We start from the raw sequence: 20,135 nt of genomic DNA, 5'->3' as shown, positions 1-20,135 counted from the left end.
TCAACTATGCTAGAGAATTCTGGGAGAAACTATAGAGGATAGCCCAGACTTGTCCCACCTGAACAGTCGAGAAGCTGGGGTATTTATCCTTCAACTCTCATCACCTAAGGGCTATTCTGGCCCAGCTAGCCTGCCCCACGGAGAGTGCCCTAAGCTGTGGAGTCCTGAGTGCATCCTTTCAGCATATGCTAAGATGGTAAATGTTGAGAGGAGATGGGCGGGATACTGACAGCTTCTGTGAAAATGTGCTTATGTAAGTGAACTCCAAGTGGACCTAATCATCTTTATTTTTTTTTCCAAGGATACCTTGATCTGTGGATCCCAAACTTCCCATTTTAGAAGAAGCATGTGGAAAACAGATGACAAAACCTTACTTAAGCCTCAGGTCTAAGTCTCAGACTCCAAGTCAGTCTTTTGCCAGAGCTCCATCATGGATTATGAGGTTCATGCTCAACTGCTAGTAAAATGGAACTTTGCTTCAGTTGCTACTAGAATCCTTGTTTGTAAGATTTCCACTGAAACCCCACAAGGAGGTGGGATTAACAAGGTAGGATCCAGATATTATAATGTCATGAAAATCCACCTCTATTCCTCATAACCAGCTGCAACTATAAAGGATGACATACATTTACAAAAGCTGGAAGAGCTTTCTCTGGAAGCAAACGTAAAGCAGTGGCACTAAAGCACAGGTTAAGCGGTTGCCACCCCATTATCTACAAACACTGGCTCAGTGAATAGAAATGTCCCCATTTGTGACAAAATCACCGTCATATTTGTCTGGTTGAACTTTCTGAGTCCAGTCCATATCACAACACCATCCTCAACACATGGTCTAAGGCTGCTAAAATTACCCCTGTTTCTGAGCACAGGCCAACGGCATCAGACTGAAAGGCATGGTCTTGGGGTCAAACCTGGGTTCACCTCAGATTCCCTACCTACCTAATGTAGGACCTTGCACACTTCATCTTGCTAAATATAAAGATGGTCGGTCGGTCGGCCTAAATGAAATAACGTATATAAAGCAAATAGCCACAATACCTGATGTGTATTTAGAAATCAATAACGAGTCACATTTTCTTCAAGTAATATTAGTGCACGTACAAGGTGCTATTGTTTTTTTGTTTGCAATGTTGCTTTGAGTTGGACCCAGTTCAAGTAAGTGTGTGATGTCATCTCTCAGCACCCTAACTCTACACCCTGCACCTGCTTACATGCTGGAAGATGCTCCAGGTGTACATACCCTGGTTCCATGCCAAGTCAGAGCAGCTGGTCTCTACTTCACAGGGAAAGAAATGTGCCCTGCGCCCTGTGTGTACATGGTGGAAGTTCTCATTTATCCAACAGAAAGATTATCTTTTTGAGTGTTAATAAGTACCAATATCTCATCAGCAGGTTTAGGAAAGGAAAACACATGTTAATACTCACTGTTCCTCTGGGAAAAGAAAATGCTGCTACAGCACCTTTCCTACTCATCAGAAAAAAAAGTTTGGGCTTACAGTTGGTTTTTCTTAGGAATTGTGATAGTTAACTGAGAACTGACTGTGTAAGTGCCACTCCCTGGATGTTTAAGAGGCATTTGCTTTGATCTCCTCATCTGTAGGCCCATCTAATCTCCCACATCCAGCTTCTATAAACAAACTCCCAGAAAGTTGGGTTCTCAGGATGTGAATCAAAATGCCATGACTTGTGGAGCAAGACACCTTAGCTAGGTTTTATGTCAGCTATTTTTGAGTGGTGCGTCACAGAGGTAGACCCCAGCTGTATGTTTTTGGAAAATTGAGAATCTTGGCATTTAATTAACCTCCAAGGCATGCTTTAGTTTTGCTAAAACTAAAGTTAGTGGCAATTTTGATAGCATACAGAAATGTCTTCAGCTCCAAAAAATCCTGATAGAGTAGACAAGTACAATGCTGTTGTCTAAATTAATATAACATTTCTGAGGGAAAGTAAACATATTTACTGAATATTCACTTACAGATCATTGTGCCAAATGCTGATGATTTTTATAAAGTACAACCAAATCATACCTCCAGGGAGTTTATAATCTAATAGAAGAAAATAAGGTTATATTACATACTAAGAATTGAGGAGCACACCATAGGATATGATTAAGTGCCAAGTGGAACACCTGCAAACATTCTTGATAAAATTAAAAGCAAGAACTTCAAAATCATCAATCAGGGAGAAGCTCCTTATGGGGACCTTATGTCCCTGGCTTTACCTTCTTTTTAAGACCTATTGCTAATGACCCACTGGAAAGAAGAAGAGCCCAAGTAGTGGGGTTAAAGCAGATATAACCCCAATAAAGTTCGTTTAAATCAGGAAAATCCCAATTTCCTTCATGACTCATGGCAAATCTGAAATGAGGTGAATAATTAAACTAGACTGAAAAATATAAAGACTGGAAGGACAAAAGGGAAATTATCTATAATTTGTTCATTGAATCTATCAGCCATGTTTCATATATATATATATGTGTGTGTGTGTATGTGTGTGTGTATACATGTATATATATGTATATATATACACACACACACATATATATATGAAACATGGCTGATAGATTCAATATATATATATATATACATATATATGTATATATATATACATATTTACATATATCTTCATATAGAATCCCTATAGGACAACCCTCAATCTAGATCCATATATAGCTAACCAACTTGCTTTTCACTCCCACTTGAAACTTCATTTGGGCACTTCTAAGCCCAGGTCCCGAAGAGAGGTAGGAGTTACTTTTCCTGCCTCAAACCCATGTCTGCTAAATTCTGGTTTACTATCTGAGGGTCTTGCTTCCTTCCCAAGTAATTGACATAATGCCCACCTCATTGAGGATGGACCCTACCACTCTTCCTATGTCACCACTTTTACTATTACTTATAGTGTTACTGATATTACTACTACTAATAATAGGTACTATTTATAGAGCACTGATGCTAGGCACAGTGTTAAACCCTTTACATAAATTATTTTAGTGGGGTGCCTGGGTGGCTCAGTTGGTTAAGCATCCGACTCTTAGTTTTGTCTCAGGTCGTGATCTCACGGTTCGTGAGTTCCAGCCCCGCAACAGGCTCCATGCTGACAGTGCAGAGCCTACTCGGGATTCTCTCTTTCTTTCTGTCCCTTCCCTGCTTGCACTCTCTCTCAAAATAAATATCTTTAAAAAATTATTTTCTTTAATTCTGACTACAACTCTATAAGGATACTATGGTTTAAAGAAGTTAGGTAACTAGCCCAATGCCAGGAAGTATGAAAGCTGAAATTTTCATGAAGGCCTGTCTGATTCCATATCTAATGATCCTAACCATTACACAATACTATCCCCTTGAGATCCATCCTATAACTTGAAGACAATTATATCAAACTCTCTAGATTCAAGAAACACAGACATACATAAGATGGGTTGGGTTGGGTGATGATTTATTACAGGGCAAAGACAAGACAATAATTATGCTGCGTAGACAGTAATTGCTACCTAAATACCATGTTTTTCCTCATCCCAGTGATGGGATGATGGGGTGCCACCATCGGTTAAGGTAAATAATGGTCTGTTAAAGGGCCCAGACATTTTCAAATAAATATACCTGAGCCAGGTGGGATTCAGACATCGGAGAAGACAAGTCCTTGTCAACCCCTTGTTGCTCCTGATTTTCTTATAAAGACGTATAATTATTCTCAAGCTGTTTCTGACACCAAACTTTGGTTTTCAATGACTCTAATCAAATTCCTCTGATTATAGGTTTGTTACTCTCTCAGTCCTCCCGACTGTGCTTGGCTTACTGCCGCATGACCTGCCATTACCACCACTGGGACTTAAACAGTACCTCTTTAGACATTCTAAGCATGAGACTTCCATATTTATAAATGAAAGATATAATTGGCTCTTACAACAACAGACAGCTTTGAATTCTTTTTACAAATACCGAGATTGTCCCACCAAACTATCCAAATAACAGGTTGTGTATTCTGACCCAGTTCAACAAACATTAATTGAGGACTATGGGGCCATTCACTATGCTGGGTACTGGGGGTAGAAAGATAAGTGAGCTTTATGCCCAGGAATTGTCTGGTGATAGAGATCATTACACATCATGCGGTGTCAGCAGAATAGCCTTTCTGATGAGATAGAGGGTCAGAAGTGCTCTGCCAGCACAAGGAAATAGCATTTAGAGCCACTTGTAGGTTCAGGGCTTCTTACTCTATTTGATGGTAGAAATTTCTGCAGCACATGGTTCAAATAGCAACCACACTTTACCACAGAGCACTGCATTCATTAATAGCTGGAAAAATGACACCTGGAATCAAAAATGGTTGTGAAAGAAAAGACAGTCTTCACAGATTCTATAACTTTGCATTTCATACCTACATGCTTAGGTGATGATTCTTCTCTATCGGCTTCATGGCTGTCCCCAAACAAGCTAACAGTATGTTCCGGCAAAAGAGAGGATTCTCAGATAATAGTCAGAGGACTCTCTTATCTGCACTAATGCTCTGCAGCCTGATTTCACAAAATGAAAACCCTTTACGATGTCTTATTAGCATACACTCAGAGATCAAAAATTTAAATATAAACCCTCTTGAAAGTACTAGTGAAAAAAGCATCTAAAATGAGGGCCTACCCCAATGGCAGCACTATACTAAACCCTTTTGTGTAATCATTCATTTCATCCCCACAGTAGTATGAGCTAGAGAGTAGCATTCTGTCCCTTGACAGTTGAGGAAACTAAAACAGAGGATCAGAGGGATGGAGAAACTTCAAGTCAGCCTGAGTCAGGATGGAAATCCAAGACTACTCATTGTCAGAGGAATCAGGTCCAGGTGGCATGAGTAAAGACTAGGTAAAAATGACTGATACCAGAAAGTTTCCTAAGGAAAAAAAAGAAGTAGATCAAAACAGGAACACTAAAGAGGCAACTGGGTGGCTCAGTTGGTTAAGCGTCCAACTTTGGCTCAGGTAATGATCTCATGGTTTGTGAGTTCGAGCCCCGTGTTGGGCTCTGTGCTGACAGCTCAGAGCCTGGAGCCTGCTTCAGATCCTGTGTCTTCCTCTCTCTCTGCTCCTCCCCAGCTCATGCTCTGTCTCTCTCTCTGTCTCTGTCTCTCTCTCTCTTAAAAATAAATACACATTAAAATTTGTTTTAAAAAAGGGAACACTGAAGAAAGGGGAAATATGGGAGAGGATGGGGCTCAAATAAAGTTCTACCATTTTGGTGATTCTGGTGAGAAAGAACCTTACCCACATCCTATTATAGCCTTCCTGACACTTCACCCAATCTCAATACACACAACATGCAAACTTTGAAGAGGTTTGAAATCCAACTTAATTTTCCACCTGAGAAATTCCAGGAGCAATGCATATTAAACTTACACTAGGCAAAGGCCCAACTCTCCCCACTCATTCAGCAGGCACATTTGGGATACTAAATTGCAGGAAACGATTATCTTTATCATTTCCATCGAAGGAATCTTTAAAAGCCAGTCTTATTGTGAACAATTACTGATGCAGCTGCCAAGCATGGATCTTCTGCCAAGTCCTCGCCCACAAAGCAGGTTTCTATGATGTGAGGACAATGGTTCCGGGAACCTATATGGAAGTCATTCTCCAAGCACACTTCATTCCTCAAGGCCCCCCATCACCCTGTTTAGGAACTAATAGACTTTGCATACAAAACAAAAGCTCTCAACACATTCTAGAAACTGAACCACACAACCTATGTGCTGCTAGTCTATACTCTTCAACTAATTAGCATGTGACCTTTAGAAACTCGTGCTTTCTAAAATTCCACTGTCTGCATGAGAGGAGAATTACATGATTGCCAAAGATTCCCCCTATTTTAAATGTGTGACTCCGTGAGACGTCAATTTAACTAACACAAAGGCATAAATCCACACAGGGTACAAGGCACTGTATCATGAGACGAAGGACACACAAACAGGTAAACCATGTCCCATGTCCCCAAAGAGTTGCTTTGTCTTAAGAATACTAAGGTTATAAAATTATTACTGTGATTTTAAAACTCAATCATTACCTCTTTATATCATAGGCTTTATAAAAATATTAATTCACAGAACATGTGTATTTGTGTGTCTGCACACACACACACGTGTGTTCACACTCCTATCTACCTCACATTATGGTTGTCAGGATTAAACCTAGAAATATGTGATAAATGCTAGAACATAGTTAACATTGACTAATAACAGTAACTGCCATATGTTGGGATTTTCTACATGCTAGGTATTTTTAGCACATTACCTTGTCATAAGTGACCTAATGTTCATGACAGTCTTAGAGATATGTATTCCTATGCCCATTTTATGGATGAGAAACATAAGGCTAAGAAAAGTAAGTACCTTGCAAAGGTCACGCCAAACAATAATTTAAACTCATATATGACTCCACATTCATATATTTAACCAGCTCATTATTTTTCCTCTTTGGTCACTCTTTCTCCAGGCAGCTAGCCATGTTCTGCACATCTAACACCATGGTCTCTGCTTTTAAATTCAGTTTTGTGGGGCACCCGGGTGGCTCAGTCAGTTAAGCATCTGACTTCGGCTCAGGCCAGGATCTCACGGTTCATGACTTCGAGCCCCCGGTGGGGCTCTGTGCTGACAGCTCAGAGCCTGAAGCCTGCTTCACATTCTGTGTCTTCCTCTCTCTCTACCCCTCCCTCACTCGTGCTCTGTTTCTCTCCCTGTCTCAAAAATAAATAAACATTAAAAAAGAATTCTGATGCAAAACTGAATTTTAAAAGAAATTTCATGTCTATTTTTGAGAGAGGGAGACAGAGAGCGAGTGGAGGGAGGGCAGACACAGAGGGAGACACAGAATCTGAACAGGCTCCAGGCTCTGATCTGTCAGCACAGAGCCCCACGTGGGGCTTGAACCCATAAACCATGAGATCATAACCTGAGCCGAAGTCGGGTGCTTCACCAACTGAGTCACCCAGGCTGATACATCAGAATTTGTTTTAAGTTTATTTATTTTGAGAGACAGAGACAGGGCCTGCACATGTGCACAAGCAGAAGAGGGACAGAGAGAGAGAGAGAGAGAGAGAGAGAGAATCCTAAGCAGGCTCTGTGCTGTAAGCATGCACAATGAATGGGGGGCTTGCTCCCACAAACCATTAGATCATGACCTGAGCTGAGATCAAGAGTTGGACATTTAATTTTTTAATGTTTATTTATTTTTGAGAGAGAGAGAGAGACAGAGCATGAGTGGGAGAGGGACAGAGAGAGAGGGAGAACCAGAATCCAAAGCAGGCTCCAGGCTCTGAACTGTCAGCACTGAGCCTGACATGGGACTCAAACTCATGAGCCGTGAGATTGTGACCTGAGCTGAAGTCAGACGCTTAACCTACTGAACCACCCAGGCACCGCTGCCTGAGAATTTCTACAATACGTATCTACCAATCGTGTTGATAATGGTAGAGGTTCACAGTTTTAAAACTTTCCTGTTCCCTTTCATTTATTTTTTTTTACTTGAGTATAATTGACACATAATGTAACATTGGTTTCAGATGTACAATATAGTGATTCAACTTCTAAGTTACGCTATGCTCACCACAAGAGTGTCTACTGTCTGCCCCCATACAACACTATTACATCAGCGTCATTAACTATATTCCTTATGCTGTGCCTTTTATTCCCGTGACTTATTCCATAACCGGAAGCCTGCATCTCCACCCCCCTTGGCTCATTTTGCCCAACCCCCAAACATTTCCCCTCTGGCAACCATCTGTTTGCTCTCTGTGTTGATAGGTCTGATTCTGCTTTTTTGTTTATTCATTTTCATTTTTGTTCTTGTTTTTAGGTTCCTAAATGTGAGACCTGAAACTATAAAAATTCCTAGAAGAGAATATAGACAGCAATTTCTCTGATGCCGTCGTAGCAACATTTTTCTAGCTATGTCTCCTAAGGCAAGGAAAACAAAATCAAAAATAAACTATTAGGATTATATCAAAATAAAAACCTTTGTGCAGCAAGGAAACTATCCTGTTTCCTTTTAAAAATATATGTGAAAATATATGTATGTATATTTTAAAATACATGTAACATCACTTGCTCCATTCTGTGGACCATCTCATTTTTTCTTACTATATCAGGGAATATGCTCAAAAGTCACAAGAATTTTGAATTAGTTCTGTAAGCATCTCAATTCATTATCACCATCATCATCAACAACTGGTTGAAGAGCAGTTGTCTATGGCCATGAGTACATGTTGCTTGTACAATTGTTGCCAAAACACCTCTCCTCTTATATATTCTCAGTGTTGATCACCTCCCTGTCTCGCCACACACACTTAAAATTTATATTTATGGGGAAGGAGCCAAGATGGTGGAACAGCATGGAAGGTTTTTTTGTGTCTCACGTCCATGAAATACAACCAGATCAACACTAAACCATCCTGCACACCTAGAAAACTGATTTGAGGACTAACACAACAATCTGCACAACCTGAACCACAGAATTCAGCAGGTAGGTGGCGCAGAAAGGTAACCTGGGGGAGAGAGAAGCCACGGAGGGCAGGGAGCTGTTTTTGCCTGCAGAGAGGCCGAAGACAGGGGGACAGTACAGGAAAAGTACACCCCCCAAAAGCAGCTTGAGAGAAAGTAGAAAAGTGGAAACAGCCACAGGGGCTGAACTAAAAAGGGAGAAAGGAGAAAGGAGAGGGTTTAAATTGCATTAAGACTCTATAAACAGGGGGAGCACAGAGTCTGGAACTCCGCACCTCAATACCTGGCAGTGCTCCAGGGGGAAGGGTGAATCCCCAGGAGCAGAGTGGGGTCTGGGAGGTCCTTGGGCCACAAAGGGAGAAGAGGTTCCACTGCTAGAAGGACATTTGGTAGAGACTGTGTGGCCACCCAGTCCCAGCAGACCCCAGAGAACAGCCACATTCTCTGGTTCTGGAACAAGGTCGTTAAGAGTGAAGCCTGGTGCCAGATGCATGTTGTGATTTTCCATAATCCCTGAAACGCTGCTGCTACACGACTGCATGAACTTTTGCTAGGGCAGGCTGCACCCGGCAGTAGTCTCCGGGCATCGGCAGGAGCACAGTCCCATAAATGTTCCTGGGTGTGGCCGGCACCCAGCCATTGCTCAATGAGACCCTCCCCCAGAGGATCTGAGTGGGTCAAAGCCGCAGTCCCTCAGAAGTGAGGGGTGGGGAAACACAGTCATATCTGAGGTAAAATTCAGGAGGGACATACCACCTGGCAAACTGACGGCTTGGTCATGGACAGTGTAAAAGTGGGAAGTGGACAGAAGCCAGACACAAAGGATGGATGCACAATTGCTGGTCGGAGAGAGCACAGAGTTCTGATACTAAAGAGTGGGCAGCTGGGTGATGCCATTTTCACCATTCCCACGCATGCACATACACACTACAAGCGCCACAACAATCCACCCCAGTAAGCTAATTAGCGCCATCTAATGGAGAACGGAGCCATTGCACTAAGCCCCACCCAACTGGGCCAACCTCGTTCTTCAGGAACACCACAAAACTCTCCATTTGCTTAGTTTACAGACTATAAAGTGCTTCATAGTTTGACTTCTAGGGGAAACTAATGTAATTTCAATCGTATGTCAGTCTGTTTGCTGGTCCATCTATTCAATTTCCTTTTTTTTCCTCTTTTTTGTTTCTTTTCTTTTTCTTGACAGAAAGAGAAAAAATTTATTTTTATTTTCAATTTTTAGTAAAATATTTTTTCTACTATATTTTTAACTTTTGTGTGAATTTTTCAAATAATATTTTACTTCCATCATTTCATTCTATTTAATGAATTTATTTAATTGTATTCATTTTCTCAAATTTTCAAACCTTTTCCTTTTTATTCTTTATTCTTCCTTGTTTTTCTTTTATTCCTTTATATTTTCCTTTTTTTCTCCAAACTACAAGCCCCTTTCAACACCCAGACCAAAACACACCTAGGATCTAGCATCATTGATTTGTTTTTTTGTGTGTGTTGTTTTTAATTTTTTAATCGTATTTTTTTACCTTATTAATTCCTTTTCTTCCTTCAAAATGACAAAACAAAGGAATTCACCCCAAAAGAAACAACAGGAAGTAATGACAGCCAGGGACTTAATCAACAAAGATGCAAGCAAGATATCTGAATCAGAATTTAGAATCATGATAATAAGAATACTAGCTGGAGTCAAAAATAGATTAGAATCCCTCTCTGCAGAGATAAAAAAGGAAAAGCTAGTCAGAATGAAATAAAAAATGCTTTAACTGAGCTGCAATCTCGAATGGATGCCATAGCAGCAAAGATGGATAAGGCAGAGCAGCAAATCAGTGATATACAGGACAAATTTATGGAGAATAAAGAAGCAGAAAAAAGAAGGAGACTAAGGCAAAAAAGCACAATTTAAGAATTAGAGAAATCAGTGACTCATTATAAAGGAACAACATGAGAATCATAGGGGTCCCAGAAGACAAAGAGAGAGAAAAAGGGGGAGAAGGGTTACATGAGCAAATCATAGCAGAAAGCTTTCCTAACCTGGAGAAAGATACAACAGACATCAAAATCCAGGAAGAACAGAGGACTCCCAAAAGATTCAACAAAAACCGGCCATCAACAAGGCATATCATAGTCAAATTCACAAAATACTCAAGGAAGGAAAGAATCATGAAAGCAGCAAGGGAAAAAAAGTCCTTAACCTACAAGGGAAGACAACAGACCTATCCACCAAAACTTGGCAGGCCAGAAAGGAGTGGCAGGATATATTCAATGTGCTTAATCAGAAAAATATGCAGCCAAGAATTCTTTATCCAGCAAGGCTGTCATTCAAAATAGAAGGAGAAATTAAAAGTTTGCCAGAACAAAAATTAAAGGAGCTCATGACCACTACACCAGTCCTGCAAGAAATTTTAAGAGGGACTCTCTTAGGGGAGAAAAGACGGGGGGGTAGGAAGAGACCAAAAGCAACAAAGACAGAAAGGACCAGAGAACACCGTCAGTAACTCCAACTCTACAAGCAACATATTGGCAATAAACTCATATCTCTCAGACTCACTCTAAACATCAATGGAATAAATGCTCTAATCAAAAGACATAGGGTAACAGAATGGATAAGAAAACAAGATTCATCTACATGCTGTGTACAAGAGACCCACTGTAGACCTAAAGACACCTTCAGATTGAAAATAAGGGGATGGAGAATCATCTATCATGCTAATCATCACCAAAAGAAAGCCAGAGTAGCCATACTTACATCAGACAATCTAGATTTAAAAATAAAGACTGTATCAAGAGATGAGGAAGGGCATTATATCATAATTAAAGGGTCTATCCACCAGAAGACCTAACAATTGTAAACATTTATGCTCCAAATGTGAGAGCACACAAATGTATAAATCAATGAATCACAAACATAAAGAAACTCATCAATAATAATACCATAATAGTAGGGGACTTCAACACCCCACTTACTGCAATGGATAGATCATCTAAACAGAAAATCAACAAGGAAACAGTGGCTTTGAATGACACACTGGACCAGATGGACATAACAGATATATTCAGAACATTTCATCCTAAAGTAGTGGAACATCCATTCTTCTCCAGTGCACACGGAACATTCTCCAGAAAAGATCACATACTGGGACACAAATCAGTCCTTAACAAGTACAAAAAGATTGAGATGAAACCTTGCATATTTTCAGACCACAATGCTATGAAACTCGAAATCAACCACAAGAAAAAATTTGGAAAGATAACAAATAGTTGGAGACTAAAGAACATCCTACTAAAGAAATAATGGGCCAACCAAGAAGTTAAAGAGGAAATTAAAAAGTACATGGAAGGCAATGAAAATGATAATACCACAACCCAAAACCTCTGGGATGCAGCAAATGTGGTCATAAGAGGGACGTATATAGTAATCCAGGCCTTCCTAAAGAAGAAAGAAAAGTCTCAGATACACAACCTAACCTTACACCTTAAGGAGCTGGAAAAAGAACAATAAATAAAACCCCAAAACAGCAGAAGACAGGAAATAATAAAGATTAGAGCAGAAATCAATACTATCAAACCTAAAATAACAGTAGAACAGATCAATGAAACCAGAAGCTGATTCTTTGAAAGAATTAACAAAATAGATAAACCACTAGCCAGTTTGATCAAAAAGAAAAAGGAAAGGACCCAAATATATAAAATCAAGAGTGAAAGAGGAGAGATCACAACCAACACAGCAGAAATAAAAACAATAATAAGAGAATATTATGAGCAATTATATGCCAATAAAATGGCCATTCTGGAAGAAATGGAAAAATTCCTAAAAACATATAAACTACCAAAACTGAAACAGGAAGAAATAGAAATTTTTAACAGACTCATAACCAGTAAAAAAAAATTGAATTAGTAATCAAAAATCTTCCAAAAATCAAGAGTCCAGGGCCAGATGGCTTTCCAAGGGAATTCTACCAAACATTTAACGAAGAGCTGACACCTATTCTCTCAAAGCTGTTCCAAAAAATAGAAATGGAAGGAAAACTTCCAAACTCATTCTATGAAGCCAGTATTACCTTGATTCCAAAACCAAAGACCCCACTAAAAGGCGAACTACAGACCAAGTTCCTTGATGAACATGGATGCAAATGTGCTGAACAATATATTAGGCAACCAGATCCTACAATACATTAAAAAATTATTCACCACGACCAAGTGGCATTTATACCTGGGATGCAGGGCTGGCTCAATATCCACAAAACAATCAATGTAATTCATGCCATCAATAAAAGAAAGGACAAGAACCACATGATCCTCTCAATAGATGCAGAGAAAGCATTCAACAAAATACATTATCCTTTCTTGATAAAAACCCTCAAGAAAGTAGGGATATAAGATCATACCTCGAGATCATAAAAGCCATATATGAAAGATCCAGTGCTAATATCATCCTCAATGGGGAAAAACTGAGAGCTTTCTCCCTAAGGTCAGCAACATGACAGGGATGTCCACTCTCACCACTGTTATTCAATATAGTATTGGAAGTCTTAGCCTCAGCAATCAGAAAACACAAAGAAATAAAAGGCATCCAAATCATGAGGTCAAACTTTCACTCTTCACAGATGACATGATACTCTATATGGAAAACCCAAAACATTACAAAAAAAAAAAAAAAACCTGATAGAACTTATTCACGAATTCAGCAAAGTGGCAGGATATAAAATCAATGCACAGAAATCAGTTCCATTCCTATACACCAACAATGAAGCAACAGAAAGAGAAATCAAGGAATGATCCCATTTACAATTTACTAAAATCCATAAAATACCTAGAAATAAATCTAACCAAAGAGGGTAAAAAACTATACACTGGCTAGTATTAAAAGCTTATGAAAGAAATTGAAGAAGACACAAAAAAAAGGACAAATATTCCATGCTCTTGAATAGGAAGAATAAATATTGTTAAAATGTCAATATTACCCAAAGCAATCTACATATTTAATGCAATACCTATCAAAATAATACCAGCATTCTTTACAGAACTAGAACAAACAATCCTAAAATTTGTATGGAACCAGAAAAGACCCTGAATGGCCAAAGCAATATTGAATGGAACAGAATAGAGAACCCAGAAATGGACCCACAAACATATGGCCAACTAATCTTTGAAAAAGAAAGAAAGAATATCCAATGGAATAAAGACAGTCTCTTCAGCAAGTGGTGCTGGGAAAACTGGACAGCAACATGCAGAAAAATGAACCTGGACCACTTTTTGACTCCAGGCTGTGAGCTCTCAGCACAGAACTCGATGCGGGGCTCAAACTCATGAACCGTGAGACTGTGTACTGGGCCGAAGTTGGATGCTTAACCAACTGAGCCACCCAGGAGCCCCAAACCTGGACCACCTTTTTACATCATACACGAAAATAAACTCAAAATAGATGAAAGACCTAAATGTAAGACAGGAAGCCATCAAAATCCTTGAGGAGAAAGCAGGCAAAAACCTGTTTGACCTTTGCTGCAGCAACTTCTTACTCAACACATCTCTGGAGGCAAGGGAAACAAAAGCAAAAATGAACTATTGGGACCTCATCAAAATAAAAACTTCTGCACAGCGAAGGAAACAATCAGCAAAACTAAAAGGCAATCAATGAAATGAGAGAAGATATTTGTAAACAACATATCAGATAAAGAGTTAGTAGCCAAAATCTATAAAGAACTTTTCAAACTCAACACCCAAAAAACAAATAATCCAGTGAAGAAATGGGCAAAAGACATGAATAGAAACTTCTCCAAGAAAGACATCCAGATGGCTAACTGACACACGAAAAAAAAAATGCTGAACATTACTCATAATCAGGGAAATACAAATCAAAACCACAATAAGATACCACCTCACGCCTATCAGAATGGCTAACATTAACAACTCAGGCAACAACAGATGTTGGCAAGGATGCGGAGAAAGAGGATTTCTTTTGCACGGCTGCTGGGAATGCAAACTGGTGCAGCCACTCTGGAAAACAGTATGGTTTTCCTCAAAAATTTTTTGGTTCCTCAAAAAATTAAAAATAGAACTACCCTACAACCGAGCAATTGCACTACTAGGCATGTGCTGTTTCAAAGGGGCACATGCACCCCCATGTTTATAGCAGCACCATCAGCAATAGTCAAAGTATGGAAAGAGCCCAAATGTCCATCAGTGGATGAATGGATAAAGAGGAAGTGGTGTATTTATACAAAGGAGTATTACTCGGCAATCAAAAAGAATGAAATCTTGCCATTTGCAACTATGTGGATGGAACTAGAGGGTATTATGCTAAGCAAAATTAGAGACAGACAAATATATGACTTCACTCATATGAGGACTTTAAGATACAAAACAGATTAACATAAAGGAAGGAAAGCAAAAATAAAAAATAAAAACAGGGAGGGGGACAAAAACATAAGAGACTTTTAAATATAGAGAACAAACAGAGGGTTACCAGAGGGGTTGTGGGAGGGGGAATGGGCTCCATGGGTAAGGGGCATTAAGGAATCTACTTCTGAAATCATTGTTGCACTGTATGCTAACTAACTTGGATATAAACTAAAAAAAAATAAATTAAATAAAAATTTAAAAAATAAAATAAAATATAAATAAATAAATAAAATTTATATTTATATCCCAAGTCCACTGCCACCCACTTTTATCTGTGCTTATACTCAGCTAAACAAGGTGTCTTCTTCATGGTTGTCCTTCTTGACAGGTTTTCCATTTCTTGCTGGTCTAATAGGATTTTGTCAGAATCCCTCTCGCTTATTGCCACACCAAACCAGTGCTAACATGTTCTTTCCAGCCTTTAATACTGCAGGGTTAGAAGAGTGGCATCTTTAACCTTCTCTGTGTCAACCTCAATTCTATCTTTCACATAGATCTGGTCAGCCCTATCTGCCCATCCACCTGGCTGTAAATAAATTCCAGGCTGTTGACATGATAATCAGGAAATTTTTAAGTAGGACTTATAAATGAGTTTCAGGGGCTCTGGAAAACTCCTGAGCCTGGAAAAATTCTACTTGTACGTGGGTCTGTGCACTTTTCTAATGAGAGCATGTATGGTTTTCATTGGATCATAAAGGAATCCATAAACAACAACAAAAAAGTCTGAAATCTTAGAGTAGATATAAGTAGAACCAGAGAATGTTGAACCTAGAAGGGTTAAAGGGCACCTAGTGCAGTGCTCCATTATGGAGCCCATGGACACTTGGAATTTTGTGGTGAAAGCAATGAAAGGACTTAGTTACTTCAAATATTTCAAGTGCATTGGGAGTTATATCTTTTTCTGCAAAAAGTCTATGTAATATAATGGACACTTCTAGTTACTGCGTTTTGTACTAAGCATTTTCCACCTTTATTACATTAATCTTTGAATAGAGTATGTTGTGTTATCTTTTTTCTTTTTTTGATGATAAAACTGAGTCTTCAAAGAATCACTAACTTGGCCCATGGCCAAACATAGGAAAGAGCCAGCCTCTAAACCCAAATGGTCCGACTCTGAAGTGTGTGTGTGCAGCTGACAGCTATGGAGTGAGGGAGTCCTGCTTGCTTCGTGCTCTGCTTGTCAGTTACAAATATTTGGATTAATAAAAATGGGAAAATATAACACTATTTAACAAATGTATCTTGCTTGGGTTTTGTTTTCCTTTAAACCAGTGGTTCTCAACTGGGGATGATTTTGCTTCATAGGAGACATTGGCAGGGCCTAGAGACATGTTTGGATGTTAGAACTGGGGCTGCTATTAGCACAGGGTAGGAAGAGTCCAGCAATGCTGTGAAACATCCTAGAATGGACAGGACAGCCTCTCCCGACAAAGAATTATCTGGTCCTAAGTGTCAGTAGTGCCACTATTGAGAAATTCTGCTCTACACACACATGGTTTAGAGGTTAATGGGAATATCAAAAAGCTTTCTTTCTGATGAAAATATTTACAGCTATTATTCTCCCACTGTGATACAGTAAACACTCAGATTTTTCATTGAACGCATGAACTCCTATACTTAGAAGACAACTGTTTTCTTTCCTCCCAGCCTCCCTTTATTTTTCTCTGATATTATCCCCTGTGTCTTCTAACCCAGTGCTTCTCAAACTTTAATGTGCAATAGAATCACCTAGAGGGCTTTAAAAACACGGATTCTTGGACACCAACTCCAGCATCCCTGATTCATTAGCTCTGACATGGGGACTGAGAGTCCACTGTTCTAACAAACTCCCTATTGATATCAATGCTGCTGGTCAGTGGATTGCGCTCAAGTAGTGAGGCAGTTCACTCTGCCCTTCTGGAAGCTTCCCCCATCCTCCTAAAAGAACTGTACTCCTGTATCAGGCCATAGCTCCTTGACTCTGCTGCTCTCCCAACCTTGTTTGCATTTTGTTTGTTGGAAAGTGGAAGTGGCCACAGATTCTTTCTTTATCCATCTAGCACTTTCACAAGACTGGCAACTACTTTTCAGTAACCTTTAACACATCGTAAAGACAGTTGAAATCTCCTAATGTCACCCTGTTGTTTTTATGCAGAAAAAAATGGATATCTCTTCCTCCATTCCCTCTCAAAATCCTTTTTTATATTTTCATTTTTTTTTCTTTTGGGATTTGGAGGAATTAAAACACATTTGAAAATTGGGGTGCTTGGGTGGTGCGGTCAGTTAAGTGTTTGACTGTTGATCTCGGCTCAGGTCATGATCTTACCATTCATGAATTCAAGCCTTGCATCAGGCTCTGTGCTGATGGGTGGAGCCTGCCTGGGATACTGTCTCTCCTTCTCTGTGACCCTCCCCTGCTGTGCTCTCTCTCTCTCCCTCTCTCTTTCTCTCTCAAAATAAATAAATAAACCTAAAAAAAAAGAAAAGAAAATACATTTTAAATTCACATCTTCCCCCTACTCCAGTCACGTTTTCTAAAACAAGCATTGCACAACATTTAAGCACCTACATTGTGTGTGAAGGTGGGGGGCATGTGGATGTGTATGGGGGTAGTCTCCATTCCTAAAAAGGAAAAAGGTCATGACCTCTTTTTCCAGTTTACTTGCATCCAACTGTTATCTATTTTCCCTTCCTCTATAATCAGATAATTCTAGTTTCTTATCTCTGAGAGGGACTCTAGAAGGCTTCTGGCTTTGTTTTTTCTGTACTACTTACTCCAACTTGAGGTTACATATTTTCTATACTTCTATAGAATGTAATTATTATTCAGTGCTTCCTTTGAATGCCTTCTGTTCTTCTCCCCTTTTAATTCCTCTCTGTTTCTGAATGTTTTCTTCACCTCAGATGCAATGAACTTCCCACATCCCTCTATCTCTATCCCCTCCTTCCTTTAGGTTTCCCCTGGACAGTCTCCCCACCTTCTCGTTTTTCTTCTCCATAAATCTTATACATCATGCCTTTGGTAAGGGAAATCCTCCTTGTCTCTTTTCCTCAGCTACCCTCTCCATGATTGCTGTATATATTTTCTATCTTAATAGTTTCATGTAAACATAGGGTTGTTATGATGATTAAAAAAACAAATATAAAGCCCTTAAAAATCAAATATTATTAATATTATTCTCCCTAGACTCATATTTATTTCTCTAATAACACCTTAAGTTCCTCTTCCTTTTCTCCTTTTCTATCATGAAGCCTCCCCAGCCCTTCACAGCCTTCCCCCACTTCCATCTGAAGAGATACTTCCTGCTAGGATATGCCCCACTGCTTTCTGTGAGAAGTAAGGAAAATGATTCATTTTCAGAAATACCAAATAAAAGCTGTGTTATCTAGTTCACAGGAGGCTTACAACCTATTGGAAATATATATGAAAGCACCCCCCCCACCACCACCATAATGGAGTCCCAAACCCTTGGACACTTAACTTCCTGGTTCTTCTTCCCCTCTCTATTTCATGGGCTTTGGCACCATGCACCAAAGAATAAAGGAGGGACTAAAAGTCTCCATGTCACCCCAGGAAATGTACATTTGTTCCAATCAAACTACTTTTTGCGTTACATGGGCATAGGTGACATCCAGGTAAGGCTATAACCTCTGTAGTATTCAGCCAATGAGGAATCAGGGGAGGGACTTGCATGTTAGGAGATAAACTGTCTGCTGTAACTGCCCCCAGTGTGCCTGTCCGTCAGACACCTGCTCTTGCAAGAACGTTGATTAAAGCCTCATTTCACTGTTCTCCTAGTCTCCACATCCCTCCTTTGATTGGGTCGGTGGGCTTGTATCTCACACTCCTCCTTTCCTGGACCCAGAACAGACCCAAGTCAATTGTTTCCTTTATTAAAACATGTTCTTGGGAAATTTGCATAAATATGCATCTATCTCTTGCCACATATATTGAATGAAATTCACCTTTTACCTGAGACATGGATATTGATTTCTTTCAGATACAACCAAAACATGTTCCTTAGGACCACAGTGATTATGTGAATAATTTTTTTGAGCTAAACTAGTTTTTCTTGGTTGTCTGCCCTACCAGTTATAATTCAGCTTTGCCTCCTAATGAAAAACACCATAATCTTCCCTTACCTGGGTTTTATTTCACCTGTATCCAAAAGAAGTCTTTTACTGGGACTGAAACTACAAATATATCGTCAACACGGTGTGGGGAAAGGAATGATTTATTCACCTGTTTTGTTGATGTTTCCTTATATCCTCACCATTTGGTGGCACACTCCCACACTGAGGTTAATCTTAGCCCTGTGACTCTTGGCCAATACATTAGCATAAATTGTGATATAAGCAGAGAATTTCAAAATGCTTGAGCACTGGAAATTTGTTCTCTTCTTTGGAACTCTGACTACTGTGAGAAGAAGCCCAGCCAGGCAAGCCTTCCAGAGGATGAAGGGTCGCAGAGATAACATAACCTCTGATGGAAAACCACTAACATCCTAGCCATCCTACTTCTGCTGTCCTTAGCCAGACAAACCTGGCTAACCCATCACCTAACCACAGACTCTGAGTCAGTCTAGCAAGGATGAGCCAAGGCCAGCCCAGACTAGAAGGGCCGAGCTGAGCCCCCACAGAATTTCTTACCCTCAGAATTGAGAGCAAAATAAATGGTTGCTGGTTTGAGCCATTAAATTTTGGAGTGGTTCCGTATGCAGCAAAAGCTAGCTATTATACACACTTTAACCATTTGACACCATTCTTATTCACACTGTTTTATTCCAGAAAGAACAAAAAGTCTTCTTTGGCATACTCTGTGAAATCATCATATATTCTCAACAATTCTGGCCCAGATTCTTTTGACCAAGTCTAATGAACAGTTTGTTTTCAAAATAAAAATCGCCAGTGAATTAAAATAGCTCTGATAATTGTTTTTAATTTAGATAAAAGAATAAACCCTTGAAACACACAACTCACTCAAAAAGAAATGGAAAACACACTGACTGCATCGTCTACTGAACAAGTTGTATTAGCAATTACAAAAACTTCTCCAAAAGAAAACTTTAGGCCTATATGGCTTCACTAATGAGTTATTTCAAATATTTGAGAAAGAAATAATATCAGTCTTACATAAATTGACCCCAAAGATAAAAACAACAGGAAAGGCTTCTCAACTTGTTTGAAAAGGCAAGCATAAATTTGATAACTATAACATAAAGATATAAGAAAGAAAAATTACAGGCTAATATCTCTTTTTTTTT

The 20,135-nt window shown here is 39.4% G+C and overlaps 1 long non-coding RNA gene across 1 annotated transcript; it reads left to right on the top strand.

Moving 5' to 3' along the window:
* Positions 1 to 24: 24 nt before the first annotated feature.
* LOC123383094 lies at positions 25 to 7,998 on the top strand. Its single transcript, XR_006592456.1, has 3 exons — positions 25 to 196; positions 302 to 547; positions 7,835 to 7,998. It is a non-coding gene; the product is annotated as an uncharacterized LOC123383094 (long non-coding RNA).
* The last annotated feature ends 12,137 nt before the right edge of the window (positions 7,999 to 20,135 follow it).

This window comes from Felis catus, chromosome F2 (genome assembly GCF_018350175.1).
Source record: "Felis catus isolate Fca126 chromosome F2, F.catus_Fca126_mat1.0, whole genome shotgun sequence".
Lineage (NCBI taxonomy): Eukaryota > Metazoa > Chordata > Mammalia > Carnivora > Felidae > Felis > Felis catus.
Note: the sequence above shows the minus strand (reverse complement) of the source record. Positions and strands in the feature narration are given on the sequence as shown.